Raw genomic sequence first — 12,385 nt, 5'->3', positions numbered from 1 at the left:
AAGAAAATACATTGGATTTGTATTCACCTAGCATTAAACTATGAATAAGTATCCACATAGCATTACACTATAAAGAAGTATCCACATAGCATTAACTATGAAGCTTAGAAGCTTTCATGAACTCATATTTAACCTGTTCTAAGTGAATGTTCTTAAAGCATCTCATAACATAAACCCATTCACTTTAACCAAATACTTTCTAACGACCATTATTTCGTAACACTATCAGGTATTTTACAATTCAGTCACCACTTTATAAACACAACTGAACATGCATCTCATAATTACATCAATTTTGCCACGATATGCACGCACGTTTTTTGTAGCCTATGTGCACTCGTGTATAGAGCTAATCATCTCTCTAGTATCTAGCATTGACACTGTGAAGGCTTTAATAACACACTCCGTGTGAAAGTGCATTACATCATATCTTTTCTAACACATACTTAAACAAACTCCTAAACACATCTTTTGTACCTTAACCTACAAGCTATTTGACATAAAACATGCATTTTTACCAACCTGTGATGGGATTGAAAAGTATACAACAAAACACGTGTCAATGGCTTCTCACGACTGTTTATTCTATGATCGAGCCATTACCCACGTCGTAATCCCATCACTCTGGGAACGCCCTCTAGTGGTCTGGATACATCTCGGTTTATTGTATTCACAATGACAGAAAGAAAATGAACTAATGAAAGGTAAAATGTTTTAAAACAATTAGTTTCTTTTTAGACAACTTTGCTATTACTTTGTAACATTTTATAAAATGTAAATACTAAGAAAATAAATGAATTTAATTAACTGTTATGTGAATCTTTGTGTTGTGCGTGTGACGTGCATGTATGTAAGATCAGAGTGTTGTGTGCTAAGGCAACCCTTTACACTCTCCCCCACTTAAGAGCTGTCTCCTGACAGTTTTCTCTCTATTCCCCTACTTTTTGTCTGCTGGTTTCTAAATTCTACATGCTTCCCTACTTTTTGTCTGCTGGTTTCTAAATTCTACATGCTTCCCTACTCTTACCCTCAATAACTGTAGTAGCTGTAGCTATTACTGGGATGCTGGGACGGTACACTACAAGCACAATACATTGGTGGGATATAGTATGGTGTGAAACCATGTACCACAGGGAAAGGGTAGTCAGGAGTGGACATAAGAGCATTGGCTTCAGCCCTACATGGTCTGTATACTGGTTGGCCTAGGTTGTCGTATGTCAACATTTCCTTAGGTCGCACGACCCTACTTGATCTTCTCACTCTCTCTCTTTGATCTACATCATCGTCTCCATCAGTCTCTTCTTGTCTTCCTTCATTGGATGCTCTTTCCCCTTCCCCTATCTCCAAGTCCTTTACAGCAGGCACTACTTCATGATCTGGTCTGTCAAGTTCATCACTCTCTGATGTTGGCTGTTCTTGGAGAGCCGTAGTGGGACAAAACTCACTGGCAGTTGGGCGAAGCACTGGTCGAACAACTGGAGCTTGAGGCAATCTGTCACCGTGGAATGGCCCTCTTCTGAGACTGTAATATGGCACTTCATCCAAGGGGCCTGGACCGTAAGTGAGATCTTCCTCATCTGAACTGTCTGTCCCAGGTTCTACAGTGTCTCGAACTGGCTGTCTCTTGTGTCTTTCTTTTGCAGGCAATCTTTGTTCAGAAAGTTCATTCTCAAGGGGCAGATCATTGACTGGTAACAGGAGGTTGTGATGCAGTACCCGGAGAGACTTGCTTCCTGTTTCTGGCTGCACTTTATAAACTGGTCCATCTCCAATCCGTTCCACAACACGGTGCACCATCTTCTCCCAATAAGCGCGTAGTTTCCCTGGACCTCCTCTTTCAGAGAGGTTCCTTACGAGAACTCTGTCGCCTGCTTGGAGTGTAGAGCCTCTCAATGTCTTGTCGTAGTGCTTCTTACCCTTGGCTGAAGACTTCTGACTGTTTTGGGCTGCGATTTGGTAAGCTTCTCGCATTCGGGTAGCCCACTTCTCAGCAAAACTCTTGCAGTCAGATGCCCCTGTATCAGCTTTGCGGCCAAACAACAAGTCAATTGGCAGTCTCGGTGCTCTCCCATAAAGAAGAAAAAATGGAGAATAGCCGGTGGCTTCATGCCTAGTGCAGTTGTAGGCGTGCACGATTTGAGGCAGATGTTCCTTCCAGTCATTCTTTTTTTCTTCATGCAGAGTTCGCAACATCTGAAGAAGCGTCCTATTCACCCTTTCCACCGGGTTCCCCTGCGGGTGATATGGGGTGGTTCGTGAGTGAGAAATTCCGGATAGTTGTTGTAATCTTCGGAAAAGGTTATTTTCAAACTCACGACCTTGATCGTGGTGGAGCTTCTCCGGATAGCCAAAACGAGGAATGAAATCTTGAAAGATCTTTTCTGCTGCTGTTTTCCCAGATTTATTCTTCGTTGGGTATGCCTGGACAAAGCGTGTGAAGTGGTCGACAAGGACAAGGATATACTCATAACCCCCTTTACTTGTCTCTAAGTGCATATAATCTACACAGACTAACTCGAATGGAGCACTGGAGGTGATCGAGCCCATGGGCGCTTTCTGATGAGCAGCAGGATGCTTTTGCTGTATGCAGGTGCACCTCTTGGTCACGTAGTCCTCTATTTCCCTCTGCATAAAGGGCCAGTAGAATCGCTCCCGTGCCAGATGGATGACCTTATCTGCACCTACATGTCCCATCTCATTATGCAGATTCTTTAGCACCTCTGCCTTCAGCTTTCCAGGGAGAACCAACTGCTTGTATTGTCCACTAGTCCGGTAAAGTATCCTATCTTCCACACTCAATTTATTCCACTCATATAACAGCCTTCTTGCTTCTGGTGCCATTTGTTCTTTGTCCTTGTCATTCCCCTCTGTTTCCGCAGCATCACATCTTTAATTGCTGGATCTTCTTGTTGTGCTGCTTTAATATCTTGGGGTGTGATCGTGGCAACATTCTCTATTGACACATCTACATCATGGTCCTTACTGTTAAGCTGAAGTGCCGCTACCCAGGCCACATCATTGTTCATAACAGCCTTGCTCCCCTGCCACACTGCTGACACAGTCTCTGGGGACACGGTCTCTGTGTGCTCATATAGATGATCTTGCAACTTCAATGGATATCTAGACAGGGTGTCTGCGTCTGCGTTCAGCTTTCCCGGCCGGTATTTCAGGTCGAAGTGAAAATCGGCTAATTCACCAACCCATCTGTGTCCCACAGCATTCAGTCGTGCAGTACTAAGGACATACGTTAACGGATTGTTATCCGTGTTCAGCTGGGCTCAAGGTGCGGGACCCATACCCAATAACACGCAGCTTGTTGTTCTGACGCTGGTAAAGCACAGCTCCTAATCCTTCATTTGACGCATCCGTGTGCAACACGAATGGTAAGTCAAAGTTGGGAAAACCAAGAATAGGTGGATTTGTGAGCAGGTCAATGAACTTCGAAACTACTTCCTGATGCGCTGCAGTCCAGGTAATGGGTGTTCTGGAGTGAAGTTGACCATTTTGTTTTTGCTTTGACTGACTATTAGCTCTTCTAGCCTGTAGTGGTGTGTCTGGTACACTGGTTTGAGGTGAGCTGAGCAATTCAAACAAAGGTCTAGCAAGTCGAGAAAAGTCTTGAATGAAGGACCTGTAGTAGCTCAAAAAGCCAAGAAGTTTCCGCACGTCTCCAACAGTGCATGGTTTTCTTTCTTTTAATGCCCTCACAGCCTCCACATCCTTGGGATCCATCTGGATTCCTTCTCCTGACACTAGACGTCCAATGTACCTGGCCTGTTTTTTAAAGATCTCACACTTCTTTGGACGCAGCTTAATGCCATGTTCCCTCATGCGACACAACACCTGTCTCAAGTCATTCACATGTTCTTCAAAAGTCTTTGAGTAGCAAAGTACATCGTCTAAGTACGGCACGCAGGTTTCGTCTCTAATGCCTTCTAAAACCTCCTCCATGCACCTTTGAAAAGCAGCTGGAGCGTTTGTTAAACCAAATGGGATGCGGACCCATTCATACAACCCCCAGGGTGTACTAAATGCTGTTAAGTGTCTAGACTCCTCACTGACAAACCCCTGGTGGTATGCGCTCCCCTGGTCTAAAATAGAGAACCAGGAGTTGCCTCCTAAGCTGTCTAAAAGGTCCTGTATTCGAGGTAATGGATGTCTGTCAGGTATGGTCTTGCGATTCAGATCTCTAAAATCAACACACAAGCGTAGACTACTGTCTTTCTTGCGGACACACACTACTGGGGATGAGTATGCAGACACAGACTTTCTTATCCAACCCCTAGCCAATAGATTTTGCACATAATCCTTCACTTCTCGAAGCAAAGGTTTGGGGATTGAATTGTAGCTCCTCTGCACCGGGTGATTGTCTGACAAGTTGATTTTCAACCTCAAGCTTGGAATGCAACCAATGTCACCATCCTCTTCGGTGAAGACATCGGATTCCTCAAAGAGCATGCGCCTGACTATTTCTTGTTGATGCCTTGGCAGGTGACTTACATCTACGGGTGGGTGCCATTTCTTTGTATTGTTCTTCAACACACTCTCTGTATTGGTAGCACATACATTGGCTGAGTACTGACTGTGTTCTTGCTTTTGCTTAACATGTTGCTGGAACATTGGCCCAGTGTCTACTGGCCTGCTATGTGCTACTGACTCAAGTGTGCCCAATACTGTTCGCTGAGGTAAGTAGATATCGTGCTGTGTAACATTGTATACTGGCACTGGCACAATCTTGGAGGCACCGTGAGGAACATTCAACAATGCAGGAAACAACTCTAACCCTTCAGGCATCGTACTTTCAAGACATGGTTCAAACATTACAGTTCCTCCCTCAGGCAATGACCTCATGCGACACCGCACATCTTGTAGCTGACCACGGTTAATCTTCACTCCGATCTTACCTAGTCTTACGACACCGATGCTTGGCACTGTCTGTACTTGTTTGACAGTCGAGACTAGACATTCAGCAGTTTTCCTCTGTACATTCATTGCCTCAGACAGGAGATCACATAAACTGACACTGTTTGCTGTCTCTGCACTTTCTTTGATAATTTCCTCAATTACATTAAAACCGAGCAGGGGATGATCCACATAACTCTGGCTTACAAGCACACATTAATTGCTACTTTAACCCCATTACCACTCCGAATCTCCAATAGAATGTCAACCCATCCGTCAAAAGGTATCTCTGTTCCATTAGCTGCTGTCACATGAAGCTCACGATCAGTCAATAGGCTCTCTATGGATTGAACGTTAACACTTGGTAGCATCTGTTGAACCCAAGACCTTCCCACGACACTAACCTGTGCTCCACTGTCTAGCAACACCTGAGCTTGAACACCATTGAGATGACAATTGAGCAAACACTTGCTACCAATCAAACCAGCTACTCGTCCCTTTTTACCACTTGTCTGGACAGGTGTTCCCACATTTTCACTCTGGAGACAGTTCATTGTAACCTGGGACCCACTGTATTTATTGGCCACTGGTGGTCCCTGTCCCTGTGACCTCACGTCGTTTCCCGTCCACGTGTTTTGAGAAAGACAACCCACAGCACGGTGGCCTGACTGTCCACACTTGAAACAATGGGTGCAGCGGTCATTTCCCTGAGACAAACAGAGCTTGCATTTCCCCTTAGCTTCAAGCTTGACAACTGGTTTTGGACTGGGTAAGGTTTCGGGCTGTTGCTTTTGTAATACTGTTTCCTTTGGTGTCACCATTCGTTCTAAATTTTTGGCTAAAGCAGACACCTGAGCGGTAAGGTCATGGATGGCATCACGGTTGGCCTTCACCTCGGCTTGGAATTTGTTGCTCTGTCCATCATTGTTATCTGCTGATGTGGCAATAACACTAGCAACTTTGGACTTAGTTGTACCCCCTAAACGTTTCTGTCTCTCAGTTTCAGCATTAACAGATTTTGTAATCATCTCTAAGATAGTGTCATCTGTAACGTGTGGTCTTGAGAGCATGGTACGAATATCAGTACGAATGTATGTGCACTTCTCATTAAATCCCTGATAAAGAGAGTGAATAAATACTCCCTGCACAAGCTTACTGTCATACTGAAATTCTGACTCAGTTTGCTGAGTAGCAAGCAGCACTCTCTCCCTCAACCCCATTAACCTGTAGACAAACTGCTGGGGAGTCTCTTTATCTAACTGTCTAGTACTGCTCAGTTCCTGAAACAGTTCTGCACTGCTTTGGTCTTTTAAGTGTGTTCGTAAAAAACGCTTCAATTCAGCTACACTCAATGTATCTTTAGTGATCAGCATGTTCTTGAATGTGCCTGGCTTAATGATCTTCAACACAGCTCTAATAACCTCTGATTCAGTGAACCTTTGGGCAATACCCTCATCTATCTGCTTACAGATGTTGTTAAAACTTAGGTCTGAATCGGAGTCAGATAGCTGACCGCCATGAATTTTAAACTCTCTGCGAAGCAGAAATGTGGCAACATCTGACAACTTCACATAACCCGATACCTGGTCCGCTACAACAGCGGTCGGTGCTGGTGTAGGAGTCCTTGACTGTAGAACTGGTGCCGTGGTTACCGGAGTGACAATGTTCGTGTTCACAGGAGTCACAGGCGTGGCGGGTTGCTGCAGTTCGTTGATGAGGTCGCGAAGAGACAACAGGTGAGACAGTCCGTGATCCTCCATGTCCTTCAATGCATCACTTCCCACGAAGTCGATAATGAATTCAAGGAGTTCCACCTCTGACGCGTCAGCACCTGGCAAGTCACCTGTCGCTAGCCCATGGCATTCTTTAGCCAGCCGGGCGAGCACGTCGACGTTAGCAGCACCAGCCAGTCGGTACAGCTGCCGTTTGATGTCGACGAGCAGTTGCTGTAGCTCCGTCATGTCTGGAACCTGGATATTACTGCTCAACTCGTTGCTTCTAGAAGTCACGATCCTGTAGTTCTTTGTTGATCAGCGTTGTCCACTAGGTGGCGCCGATCCCGGACGAGCCCCCAAAATGTTACCACCACGCCCGGGTGCGAGCGTGGCTCTGTAGCATTTATCCCAATCAATCTGTGATGGGATTGAAAAGTATACAACAAAACACGTGTCAATGGCTTCTCACGACTGTTTATTCTATGAAGACATGTTGATTTTCAAATGCACACATTGTTCCAGACGTATTCATTCAGCTACATGAAATCATTACCATAGCACCATGGGTCATTAACTTTTATGTAAACTTGAACTGCATTTCAGATTTAGTAAAAAAATAAAGAAAATACATTGGATTTGTATTCACCTAGCATTAAACTATGAATAAGTATCCACATAGCATTACACTATAAAGAAGTATCCACATAGCATTAACTATGAAGCTTAGAAGCTTTCATGAACTCATATTTAACCTGTTCTAAGTGAATGTTCTTAAAGCATCTCATAACATAAACCCATTCACTTTAACCAAATACTTTCTAACGACCATTATTTCGTAACACTATCAGGTATTTTACAATTCAGTCACCACTTTATAAACACAACTGAACATGCATCTCATAATTACATCAATTTTGCCACGATATGCACGCACGTTTTTTGTAGCCTATGTGCACTCGTGTATAGAGCTAATCATCTCTCTAGTATCTAGCATTGACACTGTGAAGGCTTTAATAACAAACTCCGTGTGAAAGTGCATTACATCATATCTTTTCTAACACATACTTAAACAAACTCCTAAACACATCTTTTGTACCTTAACCTACAAGCTATTTGACATAAAACATGCATTTTTACCAACCTGTGATGGGATTGAAAAGTATACAACAAAACACGTGTCAATGGCTTCTCACGACTGTTTATTCTATGATCGAGCCATTACCCACGTCGTAATCCCATCACTCTGGGAGCGCCCTCTAGTGGTCTGGATACATCTCGGTTTATTGTATTCACAATGACAGAAAGAAAATGAACTAATGAAAGGTAAAATGTTTTAAAACAATTCGTTTCTTTTTAGACAACTTTGCTATTACTTTGTAAAATTTTATAAAATGTAAATACTAAGAAAATAAATGAATTTAATTAACTGTTATGTGAATCTTTGTGTTGTGCGTGTGACGTGCATGTATGTAAGATCAGAGTGTTGTGTGCTAAGGCAACCCTTTACATATGCATTATAACCCAATTCATTCAAATCTACTATTTGTTTTTATATTTCTTTTCGATTTGGCATATTTTAAACATGTTAAACACTTGTCCCTTGGGTTCACCGTCATTTCCACACCTCTGCATAAAATGCAATCCCAGGCTCAGTATTCTAGATTTGTATACTCATTAACCATAGCAACTGACACTCCAGAGGGATCCACATGGCTGAATGAAAGAATGATCCCAGCAGAGGTTAATACATAGGAGATATATCAAGGTAAATATGAGAAATACCGCGAGTATGTTTATTGTACGTCATTTCTGAACCGCTCATAATTCATTCCGATGGGAAAAATTCTGGATTTTTACCATTTCATTAGGTGTAATTTGAGATTATTTAATGCAAACTCTAAAACTAACACTAACAGGCTAGTCAAACATGAGATATTAGAGGGAAAGTGGGAAAATGTCATTTCCACGACCGTCTTTTCCACATCTGTCTCCATGGTAGTGATAGGTAGACAGGTTGGCTTGTTTTTGTTCGGTTGTGGAAATGACCATTGCTTTTGCCATAGTCTGGTAAAATGTCAAAAAATACATATTATTCCATAAAAATCAGCACAGCCAACTTCAGGGCAGGTATCTAGGCATACTGGGGAAACAAATTATGCCAGTAATATTTTAATTAAAAATGTTTCATTTTCTGAAAATGTTCAGGTCCAAAAAGTACCATAGTTGGAGAATCACCCACCTACGAGCAAATTTGACCAGAAAACTAACAATTCTCCTTCTGTAGGCTAGGCCTATTCTTAAAATTAATAAATAACGATAAATGTTGGTGCTATTTCAGAAAATGGTTAGGCTAGATAGTCTAATCCCAAACTACCTCCACTACATCCAACAATAATATAATTTATTACCTTTAGAGTGTTATTACAAAACTCCTTCAACCTTCTGTCTTCATAGCTAGGCTACTGACCAATCCTGGCTCAGGGATTAGTTTCTCTATCTCGTGCACGCCTAATGCTGGGCATTCTGATATTGTGCCCATTTTAGTAGGGTTTTATTCTAAGTTAAATTAATTAAATTAAGTTTCTTTGTAAACTAAATGATTGACATGTATAGAGGTTAAAATGTTACAGCTTACCTGCACGTTGATCACTCTTGACGGGGTTGACCATCCAAAAACGAGTCGTATAATTTCCTGTTTTGTTGTTCAAAATTGTTTTATATCAGAATGTCCTCCTTTCTTTTAACGTTTGTCTTGTCTTGTTTGTTTCTTTCAGCTGCACTCCAAAAACAGCTGCCAGGGAGCACAATAATGATTTATGAAGGCATGGTGAAGAAGTGGTTAAAGGAACACGCCACCCAATGTCAGTAGTAATATATGTTCTTACCTTAACTTTCACGAGTTTAGTCATACCTCTCCCGTGTCCGTACGTGCACTCAAACGCTCTGGTGCGCGGCTGGACTGTGTTAGCATGTTGCTATGCTAGCGGGCTTTGACGGCAACTAAGCGTAGAAGTAATCAAAAACATCCACGTTTTACCGACTTAAATACAGTTGCACGAGTAGTTGATAGAAATGCTACGGCCACGCAACATGAAACGTGGCGATTTTCAAAGCGAATAAACCGGAGAACTACAATGTGTGGCGCAATAGCACTTGGGAGTACTTCGACCTAGCGTAGTAGTATTGTTAACACCTAATTGTGGATCCTATCCACCACAGAGTTTAGAATCCATGCTGGATCGACCCTCAGCCTCTCCCTCCCCTCTGAGCGAGAGAGAGGCACACACACTAGAGATGCGCTGAGGGGCTATTATTTCAACCATAACTGCATAGCAAAACGTATCATCCATCAGCCATCCATCAACACCAAAGTTTTTTGACTAATCTTCGAAACGGCACCCGCACACCATCCGCTGGTTGTTTTAATGTAGGGGTGATGCAGCGCTGCTGACGTGAGGCTAGAAAGCCCTTGCCTGTTCTAGGAAGACTGATCCAATGCAGCAAATATATTAAAAGGCTAAAGTCGTACATTGGCTATGTTGTAGCCTATCCCCAGAATATCAGCAGCAAACTCAGTCTCTGTCTCGCAAAACAGTCTCCAAATAAAACGCACATCGGCCTGTTGCCTACTGCCAGCTTGTGACAATATATCGTCCAAAATGCTTGATTGCATTGCATTCTCCAAATTTTTAGCTACATTTTCATGTACCACATCAGCATTTTTGTTCAGTGAATCTTTTGTAAATTGCTTTAAAATGAATTGCGCTGTCTGTCTGAAAAAGACGCGCTCGTGCAGTCAAAATGAATGGGAGTCTTCAGAACAGGCTTTCAGTCACCCTGACATAACAGTGTGTAAAGTAGCCTATAATGTGAATGACTTGTTATTTTATCAAGGATTTCTTTCTTTTTGCAAAAAATAAAGTACAATATGCATTAATTAGTAGGCCAGGAGCATGTTGAAATTATGTGGCAAATTGCGTTTTTTATTACAATGATAAAATTGTAAAAGGACGTGACCGAAGCTGAGGCAAGCCAGGCAATAGGCCTATAGGCCCGACGGTAATTGTAAAGCAATTTACAAAAGATTCACTGAACAAAAATGCTGATGTGGTACATGAAAATGTACCTAAAAATGTGGAGAATGCAATGCAATCAAGCATTTTGGACGATATATTGTCACAAGCTGGCAGTAGGCAACAGGCCGATGTGCGTTTTATTTGGAGACTGTTTTGCGAGACAGAGACTGAGTTTGCTGCTGATATTCTGGGGATAGGCTACAACATAGCCAATGTACGACTTTAGCCTTTTAATATATTTGCTGCATTGGATCAGTCTTCCTAGAACAGGCAAGGGCTTTCTAGCCTCACGTCAGCAGCGCTGCATCACCCCCTAACAACCAGCGGATGGTGGGCGGGTGCCGTTTCGAAAATTGGTCAAAAAACTTTGGTGTTGATGGATGGCTGATGGATGATAAGTTTTGCTATGCAGTTATGGTTGAAATAATAGCCCATCAGCGCATCTCTAGTGTGTGTGCCTCTCTCTCGTTCAGAGGGGAGGGAGAGGCTGAGGGTCGATCCAGCATGGATTCTAAACTCTGTGGTGGATAGGATCTACAATTAGGTGTTAACAATACTACTACGCTAGGTCGAAGTACTCCCAAGTGCTATTGCGCCACACATTGTAGTTCTCCGGTTTATTCGCTTGGAAAATCGCCACATTTCACGTTGCGTGGCCGTAGCATTTCTATCAACTACTCGTGCAACTGTATTTAAGTCGGTAAAACGTGGATGTTTTTGATTACTTCTACGCTTAGTTGCCGTCAAAGCCCGCTAGCATAGCAACATGCTAACACAGTCCAGCCTCGCACCAGAGCGTTTGAGTGCACGTACGGACACGGGAGAGGTATGACTCAACTCGTGAAAGTTAAGGTAAGAACATATATTACTACTGACATTGGGTGGCGTGTTCCTTTAAAGTACGCTCCGGAGAGAGACGGAGGCGTAGGGAGGCGAAGCAGGCCAGCGCAAGATCAGGTAGATCAGCTAGTCGAGCTTTTTAGAAATCTCATTTAGCGTATTGCTGGGCATATTTTGTAGCCTACCAAATGTTAATATTTCTCTATTTCTTTTCAGGCGCCTTCATGACAAGACAAGACATGGAACAAAAATAAACCTACATGGATCCGATGGAACATAAATAAACGAAAATGTGTTTGATAAGATGTTCTGTGTGTTCATTAGTAGCCTAGATCTGGCACTCTACCTTGAAGGAGATTAAGTAAAATGTCTTTGTTATCCTAAGAGTAATTTCATGATGTCCTGTTGTAGATAAAACAGGAAGTGAAACTGAATCAATCAATCGACCAAAATTCGACCATAATCGCTAGTTGAATAAAGGTTGAAGGGGGGTCGATTCGCTGTCACCAGTCACCCCCTTTTCAACGTTGATTCGACGCAGAACGGTATGTGCAAATTTTCGTTGTTTCGACGTTAGACATCAACGTTTATTCGACGTGATTATGTTGAACAGCTGACGGTGATTCAACGTGGATTCAACGCCCCTTTGCTATCTGGGTAGGATTTCCCCCCCTCTGGTTTTCCTATCCCTACCTCTGCTAAATTATTTTTATCGTCGGGGGGGGGACAACATTTATCTCCCTCTGCCCCTCATATTGATTAATGCTACTTCATATAAGTAAAGCGCTGCAACGTGAGAACAGTCTAGTAGGCTAGCCTACATAATAATCTGACATCAGAAACGCACCGTCA

At 42.8% G+C, this 12,385-nt stretch overlaps 1 long non-coding RNA gene across 1 annotated transcript; it reads left to right on the top strand.

Moving 5' to 3' along the window:
• Window positions 1–11,577: 11,577 nt before the first annotated feature.
• On the top strand, window positions 11,578–11,838 carry LOC143118530 (uncharacterized). Its single transcript, XR_012986180.1, has 2 exons — window positions 11,578–11,650; window positions 11,750–11,838. It is a non-coding gene; the product is annotated as an uncharacterized LOC143118530 (long non-coding RNA).
• The last annotated feature ends 547 nt before the right edge of the window (window positions 11,839–12,385 follow it).

Source organism: Alosa pseudoharengus, unplaced genomic scaffold, assembly GCF_046254945.1.
Source record: "Alosa pseudoharengus isolate Yale_2024_CS ecotype anadromous, Long Island Sound unplaced genomic scaffold, YU_APseudo_1.1 YU_APseudo_1.1_scf_12, whole genome shotgun sequence".
Lineage (NCBI taxonomy): Eukaryota > Metazoa > Chordata > Actinopteri > Clupeiformes > Clupeidae > Alosa > Alosa pseudoharengus.
Note: the sequence above shows the minus strand (reverse complement) of the source record. Positions and strands in the feature narration are given on the sequence as shown.